This window comes from Ostrea edulis, chromosome 2 (genome assembly GCF_947568905.1).
Source record: "Ostrea edulis chromosome 2, xbOstEdul1.1, whole genome shotgun sequence".
Taxonomy (NCBI): domain Eukaryota; kingdom Metazoa; phylum Mollusca; class Bivalvia; order Ostreida; family Ostreidae; genus Ostrea; species Ostrea edulis.
The window spans coordinates 81,362,786-81,390,730 of NC_079165.1; the positions used below are offsets into that span (position 1 = coordinate 81,362,786).

The following is a 27,945-nucleotide window of genomic DNA, read 5'->3' on the forward strand; positions in this document are numbered from 1 at the left end:
CGTTATAACGAATTAGTATCTCGTTATAACGAGTTAGTGTCTCGTTATAACGAGTTTGTATCTCATTATAGCGAGTTAATTATTTCGTTATAACGCGATACTAACTCGTTATAACGAGTTAGATCTTTTTTTCACATTTTCAAAAAATCAGCCTTTCCGGCTTTCGTAGAATTACAAATTAAGTGCAAGTTTAAAAAAATATGTTTTGAGCTCAGTTTTGAAAATAGCTAATGAACTTTCGAACCAGAAGGAGGCAGTTCCACAGGTTTGATGAGAACACATCAAACCTTCTTTCTCCATACAGGTCAAGGAATCTGCAGATTGAAGTGTTTGCTGAGGATGTTAGACTTGAACCAACTTTCTGGACGTATGCTGGAGCTAATTTTTGAATACATAAAGTTTTAATCATAAACACAATCATAGATTCAAAACACTATTTCCATTTACTAAGAAAAAGTTTAACATAGATCATTAATTAGATAATTTCTGTGACGTAGAAAAAGTTTTATCTATTAACAATAATCATTTTCATTCGTAAGTCAATTCAATATACCCCAGTGAACTTGAAATAAAAGACACCACAGTCTTTCACATCTCCTTTGTACTTAAATATTCTTATTGAACATAAATGTTAACAGCAAACTGACAACTCAGCTGTATGGCAAACGGGATGAATCCAGCTTCTTCATCGTCAACTTCCCATATTTATATAGCAATATTCCATTATCACCTGCATATGGTGTTTATATCTCCCAACTGATTCAGTACACAATACCTTGTTCTGCGTATGATCAATTTTTTAATCGAGGCAGGCTATTGGCAAACAATTTGCTGTTACAGAGATTTCAACAGTCTCGTTTAAAGTCAGCATTTCGCAAAGTTTATGGTCGTTAAAACGATCTATTTTGCCAATACAGCCTACCATAGGGTCAATTATTCTCTGGTGTGTTTCTTACCAATTGTTAAGCCGTTCTTGATACACTGATTTTGACTGCGGATTACTCCGTTTACCTCGAGACATAGGGCTCACAACTGGTGTGAACAGACAACAGGGGATGCTTACTTGCTTACTCACCCTATAGATGCACCTGATCCCACCTCTGGTATATCCAGGAGTCCGTGTTTGTCCTACTCTTAATTTTGTATTCCGTATAGGAGTTACGAGATTGATCACTGTTCTTTATCTTCAACTTTTCATTGAAGTAAAATTTTATTCATGTATGATAAATTTAATAAAACAGAAAGGAAAATCAGAAAAAATCAATAAACCACTGGGGTTTTTTTCTTCTAATTTTACTCAGTAACAAAGAGTATATAATTTCACGGTATGCAGAAGACACATCCATTATCATTGACGGATCTGAGGAATCATAAAGAGAAACTATGAAAGAAATTGATGAATGTGATCAATTATCAGGTCTTAGAATAAACCGGGATAAAACTCAGATTGTATGGATAGGCAGTAATAAAAATTCAGATGAAAGATTAAGTTCTGATATGAATTCCAAATGGACAACTAGATTTATTGGGCATTCATTATGATGTTGATGTAAATCAAATTTTGAAATTGAACTATGACAACAATAAAACATGGTGAAAATTAAGTCAAATATTAATTAATAGAGTAAACGTGAGTTGGGAAAGTAACTCTTGTGAAATCACTCCTAACCTCACGACTAAATCACTTGTTTGTTGCTTTGGTAGCAGGGGACAGTTTCGCCCAACTTTTTCAAAAAATGGAAATACCCCATATTTGAAGTGATATTACATGTGTAAAAATGTATACAATAATTTTAGGATGCATGTCAAATGTAGCTGAGTGCTTAATAAAAATGTTGATATACAACATGTAGGTGTCACCATGATTCCTAGCATATAGATGGGTGCAAATACGAAACTAAGACACGTGGTCAGTTGCTGAAGAAATTCCGGTGAAAACATGCAGGGTCTAGCAAAGGGTCTGTAGCTGTGAGGGAAGGTGGATGGCCCCATATGAGAGGTAGATTTTTCAGAAGGACAGATAGGGTTCTTGATTGTGCACAGTGTCTAAATCCCCATGTTTGGTACTGTGATGGTGTGGGGGTGATGCGGATTAGCCCAAATGAGGGAAAAGCAAAGCAAAAAAGGGGAACCTGCTCAGATCATGTTTTGTGCACCAGCACCAGTATTTATAGATTACATGTAATTTAGGGTCATCATTTATTAACTACACTAATATGAAATACAAGTATTGACATAAAAGGGAAATGTGATTTTTCATTAGTCTGTCATAATCTGACTTTGGTGTATACCCCCTATCCACATGTTTCAAAACCAAAGAAACTGTCCCCTGCCACCTTTACCAAACCCGAAGATTGCTTTTATAAAAGCATAAAAATAGTATTTCGTTTAAATTTTCTGGAATTCCAAAGTTAAAAGAAAAATTGTCACACAAAATTATGCATATGATCTGCTAAAAATGGATGAACTAGATAAGATTTACATTATGATCCCTGGGTCGAGGCCTCTGCTAGTGGACTGTTAGTCGCCGAGGGTCTTTACAGCCTAGTAGCTAAGTACTTCGTTACTAGCTTGAAAATACGGATGTATATTTAATTGCAGGGATAAAATTTAGAAATTCATTTCAAAATTAAGGATGATATCTCCCTCATGCATAGCTCTGATCCTTGGACGAATTTTGCTCCAGTTTATTGGCACTCTAGTTTTCCTTTTAGCTCTTACAAGTTTTTTTGTCATTTCGAATTTCCAAAATTTCGGCTTGAGCATCACTGAAGAGACATTATTTGTCGAAATGCGCATCTGGTGCATCAAAATTGGTACCGTATAAGTTTTACATCGTTATATCATAGCACTAAAGTCTACTTGCATAATGAGATTGGAGGACAACTCGAAATGAGTCTTCTTGAAAATAGTGTAAACTTGGGCAAATTAATAAATACAGTTTCATACTATATCTTACAGGTAAATGAAAATGTAAAAAAAAAAAAAAAAAAAAAAAAAAGAAGAAGATTTTTGGAGGGGTGTCACGGCAAAATTTGAAGAAATTCAAGATAAAATTGTCATCAAATCTTGAGAGGACTTTATCAGCAAACCTTTATGGAATAATCATAAGTTCAAAATAGAAAATCAGTCCAAAACATGATATGGTGAAGGGATAGAAAATGTACATGAACTACTTGAGGAAAATGAAGTAATGTTAAATGTTAAGACATCAATTAAAGACAAATTTAGCCTACAAATAAATTATTTAACATATATGGATATACCACTTAAATAGTAACTGCCGATATCAGGAAGTATAAGTCTACACGCAACGAATTTATTTTTAAAAAAAACTTATCATCCATTCTCGGTGAATGTGTGCATTACCGTCGCCGACGTTAATAATGTTAGATGCAATGTTGTTATTTACACAAACAATTATATCGCCTGGGTTCGAATTTACTATTAAAGGGGCATGGACACGATTTGAGCTGACATTTTTCAAATTTTATTTTTCCATTTTTATTGTTTACAATGCTTAATTGAAGTATTTCTGATCGTCAACCAAAATTTGAATATCAGTTGTTGAGTTACAAGTGAGATACAGTACTCACAAGAAACTTATAAGATATTGTAATGATTAGTGAAAAACGCAGAGTAGACCTAGATTCAGAGCAATAATGGAATGACCTGTCCCCTCTTAAAGTGGACTACTCTGAAGGGTATATATTAGAACGCACTGAGAGTTTCAGGGTAGGCTGATACAGAGCAGCTGTCGGAAAGCCGAAGAAAGAAATTAAAAAAGGGTAGAATTGTAGAGCAGCACCAGTGGCAAGAACCTCGGGGAATTGAGGCGAGATATTGGGGACTGTAAATCGAAAGATTGAAACACCTAGTATCCGCCATCAATAGGAACCTGGGACAATTTAAGGTACACGGTGCCAAGAGTTACCCAGTGATTAGAATCGAAGCTCACCTCTTCTGTAATTAAAGATAAAAGAACCCAGATAGATTAGAGAAAAATTATTATACTGTATATAAATCAATCATAGACTCAGGTAGAGTTACAGGAAAATTTATCCCCTTAGACTCCTACGCAAGGGTACACGTTATTTGTCCATCCTCCATATTTGGTCACATGATTCTTTTCACATGGTTATACTCACTAGTACAATGTTACTTGATTATCATATAACTGTACCATACCAGTGAGATGTTTTTCAAGGTTTCAATAAACTAAAAAGTCCTTGTTATATACATAAGGTTCGTGCCATGTTTTTGTTTACGTTTAGATTGCTCAATAGAAGATATCATGTTTAAAAAAGTGAGATGTGTGAAACACTAAAAACTGTTTAACTGTATTCAGAATAAACTTGTAATTTGAAAAATTTGCTTTAAACGAAACTTTTACTAGTATATTTATCTTATGTAAACAAAAACATGACACGAGCCTTATTTACGTAACAAAGAATTGTGAGCTCTGCATCTCCCATGTACCGCGAGAATTAAAATTGAAATTTTTGCTGACCATTAGAAATACCTTATTGAAACGTTCTATACATTAAATATGGAAAAATAAACTTTTGAAAATTTTCATCTCAAATCGTATGCATGCCCCTTTAAAGAGTATTCTTTACATAGTAAATTCGAACCCAGGCAATATGATTGTGGTTATCTCCTGAAAGGCTGGGTACTTACCCATTGATATGTGAACATAATATGGTAGGGACTTCTCTAATGTACAAAAAGGACACGTACGTTACTGTCACCAGACCAGGTATTTTATATTTCAGCATCAACGATATAAAACTTCCGACTAACAGCATCTTTTAAATAAGGAAGTTCAATAGCATAAATGAGACCCAAAAAAATAGGTTTTAGATCTATCGGGTATTTTTCAATTTTAGTAAATGAATGATCCTCTAAGTCATGTCGCCGATCCATAGGTTTAAATATGTAACATAATACAACTTTTAATTTTCCGCCTAAATAATGTTGATTTTCACTAAAAATGGTAGATGTACAAATTTTAATTTGAAGCGCATCCGCGTGAACAGGGCATTAAGATGACGGATTTGTAAATCATGTATGTTAGCAATACTCATGAGAATTAGCAATTGGAGAATCATATTTTGATACTCTTTTTGATACCCTTTCCTCTCTCTGTCATTTTAGAAGGGTTAGGGTGGAGCACCCCTGCCTGAGTCCGCGTCCCTTGTATGTTGGGTGACTGTCCCCTAACTATTTTTAACAGTAGTAGTGAGCGAAAAGAATGTAAGCTTGAAAGTTATAAATGAAAACTATTTAGCGAAGTATGAACAATAATAGCAAAAGACTCCAACCCCCTAACCCACCTATCCCCATCACTACAATTTAAAAAAAATGAAGTCTTGGACAATAATTTGAGGCAGTCATTATACACCCCCCCTCCCCCCCCCCCCCCCCCCCCCCCCCCATCGAATAATTTGCAAAACAAAGGATCTACAGCCAGTAGGACGATGCGAAGGATGATAAAAATTTATGCATATAATGTAAATGAAATCCAAAGTATGGAAAATGAATTTTTAACAGTGAAATGCTCATGACTGTACATTACATCTGTTCAAAACACGAGTGAATTATTTATTTTTTGTCTTATTTTGTTCAAATTAGAAATATAAGTTACTTTCATTAAAATGCAATAGAATATTGAATAACACAAATTTCCGTATTATGTCATTTGTAGCGCATGTTATCAATTATTCATGGTATTTGCTGGGCTTTAAAGCTATGTGGTCCGATGCTCATATGCTTTTTTTGTTTAATTGTACAGAATTATTTTAATGCAGCTGAATCAATTAAAAAAGTTAATGACTTTCTCTTAATTACATGCTTAAAGGAAGAGTACATAAAAAGGTATTTGCCGCACAATAAACTCAAAAGATCTTAAACCCAATAGTGTGACCTGAAACTAATTTGCTTGTTTCTGTTACCAGCTTTGATCAATTAAACACTCTAGAAAGGTTTGTGGAGGCCATCCCTTATGTCCCAGCAAGCATATATGCTCTGAAGTAGATGAGAAGAAAATATCCCCACAAAATATTTCCAGCTCCTCCATCTTCTGAACTTACTCAGAAGCACTGTGATTTCAAGATTCCAAATCAATTACATGTGATTTTATTAGATTTTGAAATATTTGGAGATAATTAAGGTGACTGGTAATATTGTCATGTAATTCATAATACTGTGGAATCATCAATGTTCGTGGGGGATTGATGTTCGTGGATTTCGTGGGTCAATCTTACCCACGAATTTACGTGTCCTCGAACATTGTTTTAAACCAAGTAGAAATCCTAGCGACATCGTATCGCTTACCCACGAAATTACGTCCCCTAGAACCAGCAATATTTTGTTTAGCCGCGAAAATTGGTCGCCACAAATTAAAATGATACCACAGTAATTGATGTACATGGACCACATACTCGTATAAACGAGATGCAATTTACAATTATATTGTTAAATTGTTTACACATAAAAAAGTATACTTATTTAAAATCTCTATCAGAGTCTGAGGTTTCCAGAAATCTGTCATAATTGCAGTGTTTATCATAACAAATGAGGGTAAAAATACTCTGACACCCCCCCCCCCGAAGCTGACCTAGTTGATAAACTGTCTGTAGGCCATAAATCCCGATAGCATATCTACAACAGAATTGTTACTGTATTCTATCACATGTGTGCAATTGGAAATGTTTACACAAAATACCATGTTATGTTTATATTTCAATTCTGTATACTTTTCATTTCTGTGTTTCCTTACTTGATATGTAAGTCCTCTCTGGATACATAAATGTAAGTTGTATCAATTATAACACGCGGTGTCTAAATATGGATGTAGAGAACTGTTTATGTTATATTTATGACATCTGACACAAACTGGTCAAACTCATGAAAAAGACACCCCTCGAATGTACATAGGTACAATTTCCACAAGCCCACCAACATGCGCTTAGTCAGAAAGAAAATGAAGTGTACGCAAAGTATGGCAAGTGGTCTGGGGGCCGCCTTAAGTCCCACAGTGGTTTTGCCCTGGAAGGGACCCAAGGGGGCGAAACCCCGGGAGCTCCTGTTGTACACTTTTTTGTTGCTGTTTTCGACTGATATATATATATGGTAAATGTTACAGATATCGAAGAAGATTCTAATCTGTCTACTGTGTGTACATATTATATGATGTTTATTGAAGTGATATTCGACATGATGTTAATGATTTACAAATAAAAAGACTCTAAATTCGATTGAATAAACATCATGATGCGCGTGCGCGCAAATGATGTGTACGCAGTTGCGCACTTGCATATAGGCAGCTACGTGTCTGACCAATTAATAAAAGAATTGGCTTTATGACCATGACCTGACCTAGGGTATGTTAAATTTACCTAGAGAAGCCATTGTGCTAAAATAAACTTAATATACAGCACAACCAGCCGCAAGACATCTGACCTACTACCCGAATTGAATAGTGACCTTAACCTAATATCTGAATAGACCAGTAGGTGTGTCGAAGCTTACTGGCTGCCCTGCAATCCCTCATAGGCTGCTTAGCAGCTGCAATGACAAGAGTGATACAAGTTTAATATTTATTAATTGGATCAGAAACAGGATGCAAATTTACATACATGGTGGAAAGGGTCGCATGCAAACTTTTTGTGGGGAACTGGGGAGGCGGCCAGTTTGACTACCAAAGTAGGGGCAACACAGGGGGCCCTATGTGGACATAAGTGCCCGAACCTGAACGAGTCCCCACGTTCTAAGGGAGGTAGAGATCTCTGCGCATCTCACCGGTCTCCTGCGTGCTACCTGGTTTAATTAGCAAGTGCGGAGCAAGCTTGTAGACCCTCCTACAGTTGTCGCAACATGCACCAGCCTGTAGCATCCCCTCCCTTAGTAGGAGGTGGATGTGGCCCCAGCTATGAACTAGCCGAGAGCCCCACGAATTAAACTTTAGCAACTTATGCAAGAAATTAGTATTTTCTATGAATATCCACTGACCCTTGACCTAGTTTAATGGTCGTCTGGAGGGTACACGTGAAATACCTGCCCCCTGCTTTAGTAGTAGGTGGGAGGAGAGCCGGTTTTGGCGCAGAATTAGTGATCAACTACCCCAACGCACTACCCAGTCCGCCACAGACATTGGAACAATGTCCCCCACAACAATTGATATTTGTATGTTTGTTTCCTTTTTTTCTTCATGCATACTTGAAATTGGAGGCACTTAAACAGTGGGGTGGGCGACGTGCACCCTCGTCGTCGCCCAGGGCCCGCAGGCGCGAGGGGAGAGCATTTATCTCTACGCTCCCCTCTCCGAACCCCCTGTGCACTCTCAAGCAATGGTTACTAAGACCCAAGTTATCACCAAATTGACACATTTCGGTAATCGCTCTCAACTTGAAGATTACCTGCATTTCCTGTAATTTTCGTGGGAATATTTAAAACTTTCAGGATTTCCGACCAGTAATTAGATTGAATTCTGAAGTTCATCATTACAAAAAGTGTAACCTCGAAGGTAATAAATTAACAACAAGGTCATCTCAATTCTGCGGGGTGGGCGACGTGCACTCTCGTCCGTCACCCAGGACCCCTGGAGGCACAATGGGAGAGCGTTTATCTCTATGCTACCCCCTTCGAACCCCCTTGCGTACTCTCAAGCAATGATGACTTAACCAAGAGGTCACTGGTATCACCAAATTGACACATTTTGATAGTGATTATGAAAGTTGTAAATTATTTGAATTTCCTGGATTTTTCAAGGGAATAGCTAAAACTTCAGGATTCCTGACCAAAATTAGACTGAATTCTGAAATGACCATTTCAAAATGTGTAATCTCAAAGGTGACGTAAGATTAACAACAAAGTGGTCGCAGTTCAGGCGGACTATAAGACTTGTCAGCTCTGAATAACTCCTATGATGGGAAGCAAAAATTGGACAAAATTTCCAAACACCAATTTAGCAAACCATCTCCCAGTCCTACTGGAGGAAAATTACGCCCCATAACTGAAACTGGTATACCTCTAAAGGATTCCGATTGATTCTGAAGAGTTTCAGCAGAAAATTCTAGAATAATTTTGAAGTCTGAATTCCGTCAAAAAATATCTAACTACAAGTCCCAAATACTTCCGTAAAAACTAAGGTAATGATAGCAGAATGGCACATTGCTAAATACCATTTTCGACGATACCTAAGATAAAACAATAAACTGTAATGGATCAAACTTTTTCGACCGGAAATTCCTCATAAATTCGTCAAACTAATCCAAACGTTCCAGAGCCAGTGAGAATTAACCCAAACTCAGCTAAGAATTAAAATTAAGACCGATTACTCGAGCCAAAATACGAAAATTACCCAGCCCATTAACACCCCTAAGCCTCTACTCTCAAAGCCACGCCTCCTCGAAAAAAGTTGGATAACAAAGCATGACACTTCCTGACGTGGTTTCTCGACTGCTGGAACTATACAAACTCCAATAAATGCCTATTGAATGAATTATGGAAAGAAAAATTCAACGCCGAATACATTTGAGACAAAACCAGTCAATTATTTACATGAAAATGGAATGGAGTGTGATTGACTTAAAGTTAACCAAACAATAACTTTTGGTTAGGCTTGACATTGAGAATAAACAACAACGAACCGATCAACAATCTGCAAGTCCGAACTTAAATTGAGATTGTGGACAATTATCGGAAACAAAAACTGCGATTAAATGCAACTAATGATATGGAACTAGGTCTCTGTGCTATGGAAATTGCTAAATATCGACATCCAAAGAACGACAAGGTGAGAATATACTGCGACTCGTATGCTGTGATGCTGGTTCTAGCACAAACCTGAACGTGTGTACGAAATAGTATATAGCGCTCCACGTCACGTACGTTGTCGGAATCATCTGTAAACTACACATGATGAAAAATGCAGTTTCCGCAAGGCTGAAACACTGCGGAAACACTGCGGAAACTTAGGTATACATAAGGTTTCTGCCAAGTTTCCGCTTGGAAACTTCAAGTTTCAGCAAGATTCCGCACTCCGGAAACTTAGGGTGTCCACGAATCCATATGGTTTCCGCAACGGAAACTTGCTGAAACCTCAAGTTTCCACGAGTTTACGCAGCCATAAACCATTGACATACATATGGTTTATCATAAGTTTCCGCAGGCGTAAACCATCAACATGCATATATGGTTTATCATAAGTTTACGCATGTAGCTACATAAAATAAAAAGAGGCAAATTGCTGAAATAGCAAGAATACCACATAATTATGTTCCCCAAACAAAGTTTGGGAACATATTGTTTTTACTCTGTTTCTTATTATTATTATTATTATTATTATTATTATTATTCTTTTTCTCCGGTACTTTTTTGTCCGGTAGTGTTCTCAGAAACTACAAAAGGGATCGATATGAAACTTTCCAGGATGATAGTATAGCGTTTGTAGATGTGCATAGTGATAGTCATTTTGTCTGCACGTGCATGCACGCGCGCGCACGTGCATTGCAATTTTGGTACAAAAAATGCAAAATCAGAATATTGAAGGAAGCGATATAAAACCTAAATAGGATGATAGTATATCATTTGTACATATGAAAAATAATATTTATTTTGTCAGCACGTGCACGCATGCGCGTGCACGCGCATTACAAAATTTGTACGCTAACTTTGGAATCAGTCTAACTTTTTTGTTGTTCATTGAAATGGCTTGAAATTCATATCATAGATAGATATTGAGACCCTTAACTGATTTGCATGGTCAAAATTACCAATTTGCACGCGCATGCACGTGAACTTCATTTTGATTGGATAATACTAAAACGTTTGTAACTATCTTATTTATGAAGCGAATGAGATGATATTCACAGCATACGTAGACAATATGTGTATCTATATATTGGTGTAACAAAAAAATGCCAACGCACACGCGCATGCGCGTGCAACGTTTTTTAAATGTTCAATTTTTAAAGGACGATAACGTTTTTGTTTTTCATCAAATTCTATTCATATTAATGGTTTAGATGTGTCTTGGTACTCCTTACAAATTGCTGTGGTTAGAATTGCTGCTCAGCACGTGCATGCACGTGTGCTGAATTCTGATTGGACGATTTTAAAATCGCTATAACTTCCTTATATTTGGTGGAAACGTTATGAAATTCACACTGTGGGTATATGATACACATGCTTGTTGAACGACATCAACAAAAATTCTGAATCATACACGCGTGCGCGTGTATGCGCGTGCAACGCTTTCTTTCATTTTTTTGGTACTGAAATGACCATACTGAACGTACTACATGTAATTAAAGGCTAAAATAAAATGATTTTTTGCTATAGATTCACAAGGACATCGCTTTTTAATTGGGGGAGGTTTGGGGAACATATGTAACGGTCCCCGTTACAATTAGAACTAGTTGCATAGGGATGTTAATAATAGATAAGTACTATAAAGTTAATAACTCTGCATAAATTGACCGGTGAGGTCCTTGGTACCTAAAATTGTGATCGTGCGTAGTAAAAACCCGTGAACCCCTGTGGCCGTGAATAGCAATGCCTACCCTGAAACTTGGGCCCAATAATGCCTAGCAAGTAAACCTAGCGAGATAATGTAGTGGTTGGCTACATTGCAAATTGAACCTCGTGGTAGGTTGAGGTCCGAGCCCCTGGTCTATGCAGTGCCGACATGGCACAATCAGGTATACCTGAACTTTATCCAGGTTCATCTGTGTATGACATGTAATTGAATATGGGATGGTAGCCTTCGTCAGAGATTAGACGACTATCGCCGGCTGAATAAGTACCTCCTGCCTTCAGGGGAGGGAGAGGACCAGCGTTGTCGTGCTTCACTGCCTGGCTGGTTTGTCGTCCTTGTCTCGAGCTCCAGTCCCGTGGAGATCCCGGTTAGGAAGGTCCGTGTGTGGTGGCACGATAAAAATCGTTCCCCGCAAAGTGGCCGAGCACAGGCCAAAATTTGGAAACCCATCGCCGACAGTGGTGACGATTCAATTCAGGTTGACCTTGAGAAAGGCGAGTAGCGTTCGCCCGGGATTAAACCTCCATCACCGGCTGAATGGGTACCTCCTGCATTTAAAAGAGGGGGGGGGGTGACCATAACGTTGCCGTGCTTCACTGCCTTGCCCTCCTAGTCTCGGACTCAAGTCCCGTGGGGATCCAGGATAGAAAGGTCCACAGCACCCATCGCAGTTGTAACAGGTCGTCAAATTAAACCGCGGGTCCGAGTCACAGGTGGCACGATAAAAATCGCTGAGGCTGAGGCTCCCCGCTAAGTGGCCGAGAAAACGCCAAACACAGGCCAAAGTTTAGCAACCCATCGCCGACAGTGGTGACGATTCCATTGTTGGAAGAGATGTTTTATTGTATTGCTTATAGGAATTAGATAGGTTACAGTTCGTTATTTTCACCATGGACAAAACAAATCAAACACCAATCGATCGGTATTGCTTCTATCTGTCCCTTTTTTTTTTTTTTTTTTTTTTTTTTTTTTTTGGCTTCATCCTGTTGCTGCACTGGTAAAGGATTGTTTGGCTGCGTATACGATTGCAAGATGTTAATAAATTAGCTCGATGGTAATGGATTGTCATTAAAGAGACACTACAGCTCATTTTCCACATTTTAATAAAGTGTTTTTTAAACCATGTATTGATAAAATGATAAATTTCATATCGATACTGACAATTTTGAACAATTGAGATGCATCAATTTACTCTCAACTGCGCTTTGAAGATCGTTCGGAATTCAAAGGTTTCTTCATGCTGACTCGGACTTTTGAATGCTTATTTACATCACGTGGTTTTGAATGACAGCAAAGGTGTTCTGTAGGAAATTATTTAAATTCCCCTTCAAGGGGGTCCACACTCACCTTTCAAGTATAAGATTATTCCCTGCTCCTTATAATAAGTAATTACAAATCATTATTTCAACAGAAACCTTCCATGTTCCCATTGACCGTTGTTTTTACAACTAACACGTGTCGTGTTCAGATAAAAATAGCACTTACTTTTAAACGTGGTGTCTTCGCAGCTAGTCTCAATGGCAGATTTAGGAGGCCAGGATCCCCCTCCCTTTTTACCCCACAGATTGTGAATGAAAATCCAAATTTTGCACCAGAATGGCCGATTACTTTGGCTAATCTTTGACTTTCACACCCCTCTTCGGAAATCCTAGATCCGCCACTGAGTTACATGTGTTTCTCCGAGCTCTTTGTTTTCCAACGGTCATACTGATCCCAAGGTAAATTTTACTTCACGTATGAGTTTTATCTCATGCTATTTTTACCTCTTTTCTTACAGAATCTTTCAAAATTCTAGATCTATCAACTACACTTTCTCTCTCTGGACGACATGCTGCACTGTTTACTGTCTATGCGCATGCGTCTGAAGACTGAAAGGAGGAGACTCGATAGTTTGTGTATAGGCCATCAAAAAGTATTAATTTTTACGTTAAAACGATAATTTTTAACTTTAGATAAGTGTTATTTTCGCAAAGTTCATACTTTCAACAATGCAACAAAAATTGAGAAAGCGCTGGGAAAATTGTCATTTCATGATTTTTGCGCAAAATGAGCGGTAGTGTCTCTTTAAGAAAATCATTTTTCACAATGTGTTGAATCTAAGGTTTGAGCAGATTGAAAAGTTAACTCGTTCCCCGTTAGGCGGAATTGTAAGAGGCAAGATAGTTCGAACCATGTTTATTTCGTAAACGGTACGAACTGTATTAGCCAATCTTAATTAATTGTGGACTATTTGATATGTATCAAATAATCTTGATTAAGGAAAATCCCTCTCTCATTAAAATCAACTGCTGGTGAAGAAGTATCATACTGAGAAACAATTTCTTCCTCTGTAAAATCAGGTTCAAACTGATATCCCACATTTAATTCACTTTCTGTTGATGACGTTAGTGTTGATCCTTACATTGTGCCAAAAGTACAATGTGTCCTACTGACGTCAGCATCAGTGCTGTCCTCTATCTGATCCTAAGAGATCACACAACAATCAAACTTTCGCCAGAGGTCGTTTGCACTCAAACTGTGCGGAAACCCAGAGGACTATGGTTAGTATGCACAACAATATGGCAGCTCCCAGGGATTAAAAGATTCGTTAACTTAATGATTTTCAGAAATAATTATATACATCAAAATAACGAATCAAAACCCTTTGACACATCTTCATGTTTCCTCCCTTTAATAGCATTTGCATGTATAAAAAAAAACATTGAGAAGATTATTCAAAATCAAATATAGTGGGAACTCATAAATGTGGTGGAATCTCCCGCGCATGCGTATCATATTCAAATAGTGAAGCATGGAGTCCGGTTTATCGATGGATCACATCCATTTAATTCTGCTATCGGAACTTTTTTCTTTCTTTGTTATTCAAACGTTTAATCTGTTATTTTAGAACTGGCGTCATTTCTCTCCGATTTGAAGTCATGTGCTTATGCATCTGTAAATAGCCTCATGTGCATTCATGAGGGGAATCCCAACCACAGGCACCTGAAGTGTGGATAGCTTGTATAGATCTTTAATATGTACATACCCCCTTCTAAAATGAAATTATTTTTATACAGAACTAATAATTTATCCAAATTCTGTTACTAGTATTTCCCCACAGATCACTCTCATAAGTCGTTCTGAATAGTCAGTTTCTACCTTCTTTAAGCTTTTGAGATACTATTACATATATTAGTATAGATTATTGGTTCTGTATAAAAATCATTTCTTTCTAGAAGGGATTGGGGTATGTACATAAGATCTATACAAGCTATCTACACTTCAGGTGCCTGTGATCCCAACATGACGTGCATATAACCCAACGCAACTGTTTAGGTTTGAAAGAGCGTAAAACAACGAAGATGTCTACGATGTCTAGGAATATTACTAAGAGGCTATATGTATTTGATATATTTTCTTTCTCTCCAGCAAACACGTAAAACACATATGGTACGGTACTATAGTAAAATAATACACAGCTTTACACAGACAGTCTGAACTGGACATGTGACTGTCACCTGATCCATCTTCTGAATATCTATTAGGAATGGCGGAGTGACCGCTGTTTGTAAACACCGATTTAAAGCCAAATAATTCTGGTGAAAGGACACATCACATGTCTCTAAAATATACAAAACTATGTGCATTTTGTCTTTCTTATGCTTATAGTAATTAATTCTTATAGTTCGTTCGCCAAAATATATTGCGATAATTAACCACAATACATATTTCCGATTTCAACTTTGTCGTTAGTTTAAAAAACCTTTATTATTCCTTCCTCCCTAATTGCAGTAAAAGATTTAATCAGACAATTATGGGTCCCTTTTGTGGAAATTGGAAATGAACTTGCCTTGTCCACTGTCGAAGTGGTGAAAAATCAACACCCCTGTCGTTGCATTGTTGTCACCCCAAATGATCCAATGGACGCGGTATAGATGTTTTGACCACCAGAGCATACAAATATTGAAGAAAATATGCATATCGCAAGATTTGAATTTCACCGCTTTCAAACTTGAAAACTACGCAAAATGTTATATTTCAAACGCATGTAAAATAGTTTAATGCATGGCAAGAATTAATTATGCTGGAAAAAAAAAAGTTTAGAAACATGCCTTGTGTCCTTTAAAACATATGAAATAATGTATGACATGTCGTGCAGCCTGCGATATAGGGGCTTTAAAAAGTAGTATAAGTTAATACAAAGCTATCGCGTGTTCTGTAGTTGGATGACATCTTCCATAAGTTTCATATTTTAAAAAGAATACTAAGATTTTTACACATGAAGGAAATTGCATGAAAAACGAACACTGTGCAATATTTCAACGTGATTATAGAAGACCATGGCAGAAAAATAGGGTCTCTGTGTAAGGACTAGTTTTCTAGCCACAAGAAATATATACTCCAACACTCTGTTTCCATTTATATTTTCAAATTTTCAGGTAACATTCTTTCGCATCAGAAATACGTATTGATAAATGAACCGATGCCAAAAGCAAGGTAGAGCAAAAGCAGTGATACATCTAAAATCATCCAGTACATGCACAGTTATAAAGAAAAATATTACATGGATAATTCTGAAACGAACTGGGGAAAATGGTCCCCCATTAGTCGATTATCTCTCTCTCTCTCTCTCTCTCTCTCTCTCTCTCTCTCGTGGAAAAGAAAAATCAAGATGGTATGTATGGCTATATCCATATCCTTATGCATTTACTTCTGTACATGTGTATGTAGATTGAGTGGAAAAAAACCCACCACAACTGTTCGGAAAAAAAATTTCAATTCGAACAATTTGCTTATTGACACCAAAAATAAAATGCTAAAATTTTATATGAATATAAAAGGCTATATAGATTCATATTTAAATTTCGAATGTTTTTACGTTCGACATCTTTTCCGATTGTTATAAAAACTCATGAATGCAATACAGTTACAAACATTGCGTGTATGAATCTTCAGAAGTATTGTACTTTTTCGGCTGGGAATATGAGAAATATATCAATGCTCTTCATGAAGTATGCTGATGTGAATCGTCGCAGTTCATACCTTCATTTATTTTCAAAAATGAAATTTATTTTTTAAGTATCAATTGTCTGCATAGAAAATGTTACACGTATCAATGTATTTAAATCCATCTTAAGTATTTCAAATTATCGTATTTTGACAAGGAACAAGGAGTATCCATGTATTGGGTGACGGCTGTGTAGAGAGCACCAATCTGTATTCTTCCACCGTCGTTAAATATCTGATGGAATGTAAACATCTTGCCAATCAGCTTTGGTGTCTTCTCGGTTTCCGCTACACAGATAATGGTTGGGAAGTACTCCATTAGGATTCAATGTATTATTTTGATCACGGGTATGTCTTCTGGGTTTTTTTTTTTTTTATGTATATCATATATTGAATAACAAATATTTTTCTCTTTCTCTGTTTCTCCTATTTATTTTACTATTTTTTATTCTAGGAGTAAGCATCGTTTGTAGTCACAACATTACCAAAGCAGGTATGTCTATTCATTCAAAACAATTTATTTTCACCTGTGTTTTTATCGCTATGCGATTGGTTTATTTGATTTATTTAACACCCAAAGTGCTTACACGATACTTATTCTGAAATAATGTAACGGCAGAGCTCCTACAATATAAAATTAAATCATATTTTCTAGTGATCAAATAGAATTTACAAATACATGAACTGACTTTTTAAAAAAAAATCTACATGCACTTCGCTTGTAGAATAAGAACCCCTTCACCTCAATTATGAATCATATTCAAATATATATTTTATATAAGACTATATATATGTAGTATACAAAGAAGTTGGTCAGTACAAAAACGCAGTGTCCACAAAACTATGGAAGAAACGCGATATCCGGCCAAAATGGCCGCACCAAGAGATAATGGTCAACGTTAATTAAGGACGCCGTATAACGGTTGCTTTCCGCGGGGGCAAACTTTGGCGATTTTCTAGCTCTTCGCTTTTACAAATAATTTCAATGGAATATATTGCAGGTGAAACTACTCTGATCATAAAAAAATATTGTCCTCTCCATATTTTGCAAACTTGGTATATCGGTACCCCGTAAAGAGCATTGTTCAAAATGAGCTTGAAAACCCATTTATCGCAACTATGAAGTATGACATGAAAATGGTTCTGGTTCCATACAATTATTATAGAACAAAACATTGGATGATACTTCAGCGGATGAAATAGATCAGCCCCTGAAAGAGAAGTCCGAACCACTGAAGTAATAGAAATGGATCCGCCCCTCAAAGCGAAACTACAACCACCTCTAAAATTCTCTCGGAAAAGTTCCTGATCTCGAAGCGAAAATAAAGAATAATCTGGAACCACCCCCGGGTAAAAGAAATAAAAAGCGATTGGACTCGACATTGGGAAAAAAAACAATAAAAGGGATGATTGCGTTTTCGTATATTCTAATTAATGGAGATCTTAAAGGCGAAATACTTTGATCCTAAGCATCCCATCGCCTTAAAGATCACCATTATTTGGATGGTTAAACAAGAGTATAACCAAACATATTATAAAAATCATCGGTTATTATGAAAATTGTAAAAAGAAAGATATCAAACAAATCGTTCCAGTACTAAGTCCTCTGAGAACACTTTGGACATGGTTAAAACATGATTTTGTAATTGATTCAGTCCTCATAACCTGGCGCACAAATGTAATAACATATATATCATAAATCATGAAGGTATATACTTTGCAAATTCTGGAGGAGGTCCAGACTCTCTCTCTCTCTCTCTCTCTCTCTCTCTCGCTCTCTCTCCGCGCATTGAAATGTATCATGTTTTTGTGTTGAAAGTGAAAACAAGAAATGTTTTAGAATCATATATCCTCATTAAGAATGTCTGTGATGGCAGTGAAAAGATATAGATTATCTACTAGTCAGAAGCAACCACAATATTAAAATCTAATCCCTCAGGTTGATGGTTCTAAAAATTAGATACATCTAAAATAAATATAGTAAACTTTATTGATAAAAGTTATGAAAATTCATAGATTCAGTTTTAATATGAATGACTACATCTGATGTATTCCTGAATAAGTTCAAGAAATATATATGCAGTTAACGATATTTTTCTAACAAATACATTAATTATCATTTTTGCATTTTCACAACTTTGCTTCTTGAATTGACAATAATTTATCGTCAATGTTGTGGTATCCTTCCTCTTTTTTACAGGGATATAGGAAGTGGATCATCCATTTTCTTTGCCTTTCCCTCGAGGTCTTCAGACAGTGTCTTTATACATCATTAACCATGTTGATTAGCTCTCATGATGTCATGCCATTACTGCCAGATTACCTATAATACTGCCAGACTATCTATAATAATACCAAAATATCAGAATTAAAATTTCAAATACACAAGATTTGAAGCAGTAAAAGAAAAGAATTGCAGGTGTATAATACACAGAAGGATATTGATTCTTACCAGGCTGAAATGAATTAATAGTTGAACTTTCCTTCAGCTGTTTTACTGCATACCAGTCAATAATTCCAGTCAACATACGGAGTACAGTCATTGTTATCAACCTGTGTGAATATGTTGAATAGATTATGAAGAAATAAAATCATGCTCATTTTTCTTACTAAATGAGAAGTGGGAGAGCACATAAATATGAGTGGAAGTGTACATACATGTACATGTAATTTCTGACGTATACAAAGCACACTGCTTGGTCAAGTTGGAGCAAAGATAAATGAGAGTTCTTTGATATGAATTGAAATTTATTTGGAAGTAAATGAACTATCTGTATGGAGCTTAGATGAATGATTATTGCAAATCCTAATCTAGATTTGTAAGAATAGATCCCCCAATATTATAATTATATATGCCCCCCCCCCCCGAAATTGCCTATGAGCCTAAACCATGAGTTCGAAGTGTAAATTCTCTGATATATGATAATCTACTATCGATTTAGTGCCACATGATCACCATTGTAAAATGCATACATTGCTCAAATCTATGTGGATAAGGGTATCAACTAGGCCTATTTTAATGTTGCGCAGTATCTATTTGTAAAGGGCAGTACAAACCTCTTGGTTTTCTTAAAACTTGGATCACTGTTTGTTATATTCGCCTTTCATATGGTGAAATGGCTAGAACAGGGATGCTTCTGTGTTGGATCAGCTTTTACGGAATGTAGTAATCGCTCTAATTTTCTGCACTGTTCTGCTACTCGTGGTTTCCTAAACAAATGACGCCATCGTTTCCTCTGCGTGGACATTTTTTTCCAGGGTTGGGAAAGGGTGAACTTTAACATCATCCAAAGTAGATATACAACCCTTTCTTTCCATTATCTGAATTGCGACCTTTCGTGCCACAAAATGCATATTTTGTTAAAGACAATTTTGTTACCAGAGTAAACAATATCAACCGGAAGTACCCCTGCTGAACATTTTGTTCATGTCACGTGATCGGCGTGGCTAAATGCGAAAAATCCCGGGTGTCCCGGATGAACTCGAAACGTGCCTATTATGCTATCGGAACTCTTTTCTTTCTTTGTTATTCAAACGTTTAATCTGTTATTTTAGAACTGGCGTCATTTCTCTCCGATTTGAAGTCATGTGCTTATGCATCTGTAAATAGCCTCGTGTGCATTCATGAGGGGAATCCCAACCACAGGCACTTGAAGTGTGGATAGCTTGTATACATCTTTAATATGTACATAACCCCTTCTAAAATGAAATTATTTTTATACAGAACTAATAATTTATCCAAAATCTGTTATTTCCCCCACAGATCACTCTCATGAGTCGTTCTGAACAGTCCGTTTCTAACTTCTGTAAGCTTTTGAGATACTATTACATATATTAGTATAGATTATTGGTTCTGTATAAAAATCATTTCTTTCTAGAAGGGATTGGGGTATGTACATAAGATCTATACAAGCTATCTACACTTCAGGTGCCTGTGATCCCAACATGATTTGCATATAACCCAACGCAACTGTTTAGGTTTGAAAGAGCGTAAAACAACGAAGATGTCTACGATGTCTAGGAATATTACTAAGAGGCTATATGTATTTGATATATTTTCTTTCTCTCCAGCAAACACGTAAAACACATATGGTACGGTACTATAGTAAAATAATACACAGCTTTACACAGACAGTCTGAACTGAACACGTGACTGTCACCTGATCCATCTTCTGAATATCTATTAGGAATGGCGGAGTGACCGCTGTTTGTAAACTCCGATTTAAAGCCAAATAATTCTGGTGAAAGGACACATCACATGTCTCTAAAATATACAAAATTATGTGCATTTTGTCTTTCTTATGCTTATAGTAATTAATTCTTATAGTTCGTTCGCCAAAATATATTGCGATAATTAACCACAATACATATTTCCGATTTCAACTTTGTCGTTAGTTTAAAAAACTTTATTATTCCTTCCTCCCTAATTGCAGTAAAAGATTTAATCAGACAATTAGGGGTCCCTTTTGTGGAAATTGGAAATGAACTTCCCTTGTCCACTGTCGAAGCGGTGAAAAATCAACACCCCTGTCCGTGCATTGTTGTCACCCCAAATGATCCAATGGACGCGGTATAGATGTTTTGACCACCAGAGCATACAAATATTGAAGAAAATATGCATATCGCAAGATTTGAATTTCACCGCTTTCAAACTTGAAAACTACGCAAAATGTTATATTTCAAACGCATGTAAAATAGTTTAATGCATGGCAAGAATTAATTATGCTGGAAAAAAAAAAGTTTAGAAACATGCCTTGTGTCCTTTAAAACATATGAAATAATGTATGACATGTCGTGCAGCCTGCGATATAGGGGCTTTAAAAATTAGTATAAGGCAATACAAAGCTATCGCGTGTTCTGTAGTTGGAAGACATCTTCCATAAGTTTCATTTTTAAAAAAGAATACTAAGATTTTTACACATGAAGGAAATTGCATGAAAAACGAACACTGTGCAATATTTCAACGTGATTATAGAAGACCATGGCAGAAAAATAGGGTCTCTGTGTAAGGACTAGTTTTCTAGCCACATGAAATATATACTCCAACACTCTGTTTCCATTTATGTTTTCAAATTTTCAGGTAACATTCTTTCGCATCAGAAATACGTATTGATAAATGAACCGATGCGAAAAGCCAGTTAGAGCAAAAGCAGTGATACATCTAAAATCCTCCAGTACATGCACAGTTATAAAGAAAAATGTTACATGGGTAATTCTGAAACGAACTGGGGAAAATGGTCCCCCATTAGTCGATTCTCTCTCTTTCTCTTTCTCCCTCTCTCTCTCTCTCTCTCTCTCTCTCTCGTGGAAAAGAAAAATCAAGATTGTATGTATGGCTATATCCATATCCTTATGCATTTACTTCTGTACATGTGTATGTAAATTGAGTGGGGAAAAAAACCACCACAACTGTTCGGGAAAAAAAAATTCAATTCGAACAATTTGCTTATTGACACCAAAAATAAAATTTTATATGAATATAAAAGGCTATATAGATTCATATTTAAATTTCGAATGTTTTTACGTTCGACATCTTTTCCGATTGTTATAAAAGCTCATGAATGCAATACAGTTACGAACATTGCGTGTATGAATCTTCAGAAGTATTGTACTTTTTCGGCTGGGAATATGAGAAATATATCAATGCTCTTCATGAAGTACGCTGATGGGAACCGTCGCAGTTCATACCCTCATTTATTTTCAAAAATGAAATTTATTTTTTAAGTATCAATTGTCTGCATAGAAAATGTTACACGTATCAATGTATTTAAATCCATCTTAAGTATTTCAAATTATCGTATTTTGTCAAGGAACAAGGAGTATCCATGTATCGAGTGACGGCTGTGTATAGAGCACCAATCTGTATTCTTTCGCCGTCGTTAAATATTGATGGAATGTAAACATCTTGCCAATCAGCTTTGGTGTCTTCTCGGTTTCCGCTACACAGATAATGGTTGGGAAGTACTACATTAGGATTCAATGTATTATTTTGATCACGGGTATGTCTTCTGGGTTTTTTTATGTATATCATATATTGAATAACAAATATTTTTCTCTTTCTCTGTTTCTCCTATTTATTTTACTATTTTTTATTCTAGGAGTAAGCATCGTTTGTAGTCACAACATTACCAAAGCAGGTATGTCTATTCATTCAAAACAATTTATTTTCACCTGTGTTTTTATCGCTATGTGATTGGTTTATTTGATTTATTTAACACCCAAAGTGCTTACACGATACTTATTCTGAAATAATGTAACGGCAGAGCTCCTACAATATGAAATTAATCATATTTTCTAGTGATCAAATAGAATTTACAAATACATGAACTGATTTTTTTTTAAAATCTACATGGACTTCGCTTGTAGAATAAGAACCCCTTCACCTCAATTATGAATCATATTCAAATATATATTTTATATAAGACTATATATATGTAGTATACAAAGAAGTTGGTCAGTACAAAAACGCAGTGTCCACAAAACTATGGAAGAAACGCGATATCCGGCCAAAATGGCCGCACCAAGAGATAATGGTCAACGTTAATTAAGGACGCCGTATAACGGTTGCTTTCCGCGGGGGCAAACTTTGGCGATTTTCTAGCTCTTCGCTTTTACAAATAATTTCAATGGAATATATTGCAGGTGAAACTACTCTGATCATAAAAAAAATATTGTCTTCTCCATATTTTGCAAACTTGGTATATCGGTACCCCGTAAAGAGCATTGTTCAAAATGAGCTTGAAAACCCATTTATCGCAACTATGAAGTATGACATGAAAATGGTTCTGGTTCCATGCAATTATCATAGAACAAAACATTGGATGATACTTCAGCGGATGAAATAGATCAGCCCCTGAAAGAGAAGTCCGAACCACTGAAGCAATAGAAATGGATCCGCCCCTCAAAGCGAAACTACAACCACCTCTAAAATTCTCTCGGAAAAGTTCCTGATCTCGAAGCGAAAATAAAGAATAATCTGGAACCACCCCCGGGTAAAAGAAATAAAAAGCGATTGGACTCGACATTGGGAAAAAAACAACAAAAGGGATGATTGCGTTTTCGTATATTCTAATTAATGGAGATCTTAAAGGCGAAATACTTTGATCCTAAGTATCCCATCGCCTTAAAGATCACCATTATTTGGATGGTTAAACAAGAGTATAACCAAACATATTATAAAAATCATCGGTTATTATGAAAATTGTAAAAAGAAAGATATCAAACAAATCGTTCCAGTACTAAGTCCTCTGAGAACACTTTGGACATGGTTAAAACATGATTTTGTAATTGATTCAGTCCTCATAACCTGGCGCACAAATGTAATAACATATATATCATAAATCATGAAGGTATATACTTTGCAAATTCTGGAGGAGGTCCAGACTCTCTTTCTCTCTCTCTCTCTCTCTCTCTCCGCGCATTGAAATGTATCATGTTTTTGTGTTGAAAGTGAAAACAAGAAATGTTTTAGAATCATATATCCTCATTAAGAATGTCTGTGATGGCAGTGAAAAGATATAGATTATCTACTAGTCAGAGGCAACCACAATATTAAAGTCTAATCCCTCAGGTTGATGGTTCTAAAGTTAATTTCTTTTTAATCCAGAGTGAATTGATAAAAGATCTTCTGAGATTTAAATGATACCACAAGACATTTTGAACAATGCCCTTTACGGGGTAGCAGTGAACCAAGTTTGATGTCTGCCATACAAAGGGCTCACAACATATGGAGAAGACAATATTTTCTTATGTCCAGAGTAGTTTGACCTTTTAACCTTGTGACATTTTTTTTGCAGGGAGTATTGTTTATTTTCTGGATACTATCGTAGTAGAGATAAAAGACTCTTCTTTATATATATATGTATCTATATATAAATTTATATATATCTATATCTTTTCACTGCCATCACAGACATTCTTAATGGGGATATATGATTCTAAAACATTTCTTGTTTTCATTTTCAACAGAACAACATGACACATATCAATGCGCGGAGAGAGAGAGAGAGAGAGAGAGAGAGAGAGAGAGAGAGATGTAAGTTCTGGATGTACAGACTACAGTCATTCCACCCTCAAGGTATCAACAAACCCACTTACTTTACCAGGTTGAATATAGGCTAACCTACCAGATCATGACTTCCATCTACTCGTTTGATCTTCTCTATAACACTATTCTAGTCCGTCTACTCGTTTGATCTTGTCTACAACACTATTTTATCCTGACTTCCGTCTACTCGTTTGATCTTGATTATAACACTATCTTAGTTCGTCTACTCGTTCGATCTTGTCTATAACACTATTTTAGTTTATGGAAACTTGAAACAAAATTGGATGCTTGGGTTGTTATATATTTGGTTTCGTTTGATTGTAATAATTACAAATAGGGAATTGTTAAAAAAAGTATAAGGAACTTGTAAATTTTTCGTGATGTACAAAGGTTGAAAGCAGCATAGGAGGAGGAAATCGAACCCCTTTACCGGCGCCAAGATGGCGGCCTTTCCTCTTCCGCTTAAGATAGCGTCACTCCCATTTCCGCCCCAAGATGGCGACCAACCGAGATGACAGCCTTTCTGCCCCTTTTGGCGGCAATTCCGCCAAAAATAACGACACTTCTGTTCACGAAAATAGCCGCACATCCGTTTCCACCAAAATGATTGTACTTCCGTCCAATATGGCGACCCTTCCGCGTATTTTTCCGCCTCATTTGGCAGACAAATGAGGCGGAAAGTAGCCACTACCCTTAACCAGGACTTTGGAACTGCTGCGCGAAGGCAGGTGGGTTTTCTCCTTCCCCCCCCCCCCCCCCCCCCCCCCCCCACTTATTTGACTGTAAAATAAAATCAGAGGTTCGGTAGAAATACTGTCCCCCAAGACTTTTCTTTTGCAATGAAAATAAGAAAATAATTTTTTTTTCTTGAGTATAATAATTATGAGTATATATCAGTACATGTAAATATCGTGTTGTCCCGAGCGCGAATTTCGCGCCGGTATGAAACCGTGCCCTGACTTTTGATTGGTAAAATTCCCATGGATTAGTATCTCGATAGCAACAAGCATGCTCTCAAACGATATCGTTTTATAAACCTGACTCACCACTCCGGTCGATCAAGCTTATGCAGCTCGTAGTACTCTCGTGTCCTGATTCAGTCGTTTCGGATTCTTGTCATAGTTTATTTTGAATGTATTGACCTACACACGGACAAATATATATATATATATAATCTTTCATACATTTCTATATATTAAAAGTTCCATTCAAGCGTCCAACTGTCGTCTAAGCATTCTGTAAGAACGACCCGTATCCTTTGGCATCACGAATGTAAATAAGCAATATTCTCCAATATCTTACTAGATATAATATTACCTGTTCTGAACAAGTAATCCCACTGTCAAAGTCCATCCTTCCGATGTAAACTTAAACTTATTTATATACTTCCGCGGATCTAGGGTCACCATCTTTTTCCTTTTACAACCTCTGATGACGTAATGATCCGGTAAGTGGTACGATGCGGTACGGCGGGTTGTATTGAAAACATAACTACTAATATTGTCGTATATCTACAGTGACCGTACATTGTATTTACACTTATTTCTAACATATTATAATATGATTCATAATATTATGCAATCTGATTAAAATCAGATCCTTTGATCCTTCGTGAGTGTATCAAAGGATCTGATTTTATCATGAATCAATGAGATAAGACATTTTTTAAAACGTGGATAAATTAGTGTTCTGTGATAATGACACGTGTATTTAAGCTTCCTGGAACATGAAAAAATGTATAAAGAGACACCATAGATCGGAGAGAAATATTTATTCGAGGTTCGAATTTCCTCCATTGTTTACATATACAGGTAGGTTATAGTGCAAATATCTTTGACCCAGGCGTCTATGGTTTTCTCGCAACTTAAATACAAGACATAAATATTTCCCTAACTTACAAAGTTCATATACATTATGAAAACTTAATAGTTTTAACTTTGAAAATGGGTGGTTTTTGCTAATGATACTTTTTTTTTTAACGTATACTGTATGATTATAATGGAGCTCCTCTTAATGAGGAAAATTAATGAAGATTCTTTATTTCTTTAAACTATACAGTTTATCGGTTTAAATACAACTATTTACAAATATATACAAATAAGACAATAGAGGATGGATAGACATACAGATGCAAAGTAGTATCTGTCCTCTAAGTACTTGTAGCTAGTTAATAGCAACTATAGTGTGTCTAACTTGAAATATGTGGCGAGTAGTAGCTAGTCTTTTCACATACTAGAACCCAGACTTTCATTTAAATAACCGGTTATTAGAACCTAATCTTTTCACTTAAATAACCGGTTACTAGGACCTAACCTTTTCACTTAATAACCAGTTACTAGGACCTAACCTTTTCACTTAATAACCGGTTACTAGGACCTAACCTTTTCACTTAATAACCGGTTACTAGGACCTAACCTTTTCACTTAATAACCGGTTACTAAGACCTAACCTTTTCACTTAATAACCGGTTACTAAGACCTAACCTTTTCACTTAATAACCGGTTACTAGGACCTAACCTTTTCACTTAATAACCGGTTACTAGGACCTAACCTTTTCACTTAATAACCGGTTACTAGGACCTAACCTTTTCACTTAATAACCGGTTACTAGGACCTAATCTTTTCACTTAATAACCGTTTACTAGGACCTAACCTTTTCACTTAATAACCGGTTACTAGGACCTAACCTTTTCACTTAATAACCGGTTACTAGGACCTAACCTTTTCACTTAATAACCGGTTACTAGGACCTAACCTTTTCACTTAATAACCGGTTACTAGGACCTAACCTTTTCACTTAATAACTGGTTACTAAGACCTAACCTTTTCACTTAATAACTGGTTACTAAGACCTAACCTTTTCACTTAATAACCGGTTACTAAGACCTAACCTTTTCACTTAATAACCGGTTACTATAACCCAAGCTTTTACCACGTTGTTGCTTTTATGAATAAATAATCACTTACTGATATCGTAAATGACAGTCTTTAACAACAAAAACCCTTGCTTAAATATTTTAAATCACCCGCCACTAAGGGAGCGGTCATTGAAGTTTAATTTATGACGGCACACCGTCGGTTCCGGTTTACTGTAGAATCATTTAAATTCGTGGGGGCCAATTTTCGTGGATTGCTGAAGTTTTACGGGTTCGTGGGGATGTAATTTCGTGGATTTATATATTTGTAATATATACTGTATATATATAATATATATAGTATTTTCGCTGAGGATGTAAATTCGTGGGTGAGGGGTACCCACGAATTCCACGAAAATTGAGCCACCACGAATTGTAATGATTCCACAGTATTTCATCAGCAGCACTGTAAACACGACAAGTCAAGAACAATTAAGTTTGGAGCCGTATAGATT

At 36.3% G+C, this 27,945-nt stretch overlaps 1 long non-coding RNA gene across 1 annotated transcript; it reads right to left on the reverse strand.

The window, feature by feature from the left end:
* Positions 1-18,500: 18,500 nt before the first annotated feature.
* On the reverse strand, positions 18,501-21,487 carry LOC130051912 (uncharacterized). Its single transcript, XR_008800177.1, has 2 exons — positions 18,981-21,487; positions 18,501-18,871 (listed from the first exon to the last, which is right to left on the reverse strand). It is a non-coding gene; the product is annotated as an uncharacterized LOC130051912 (long non-coding RNA).
* Positions 21,488-27,945: the final 6,458 nt, after the last annotated feature.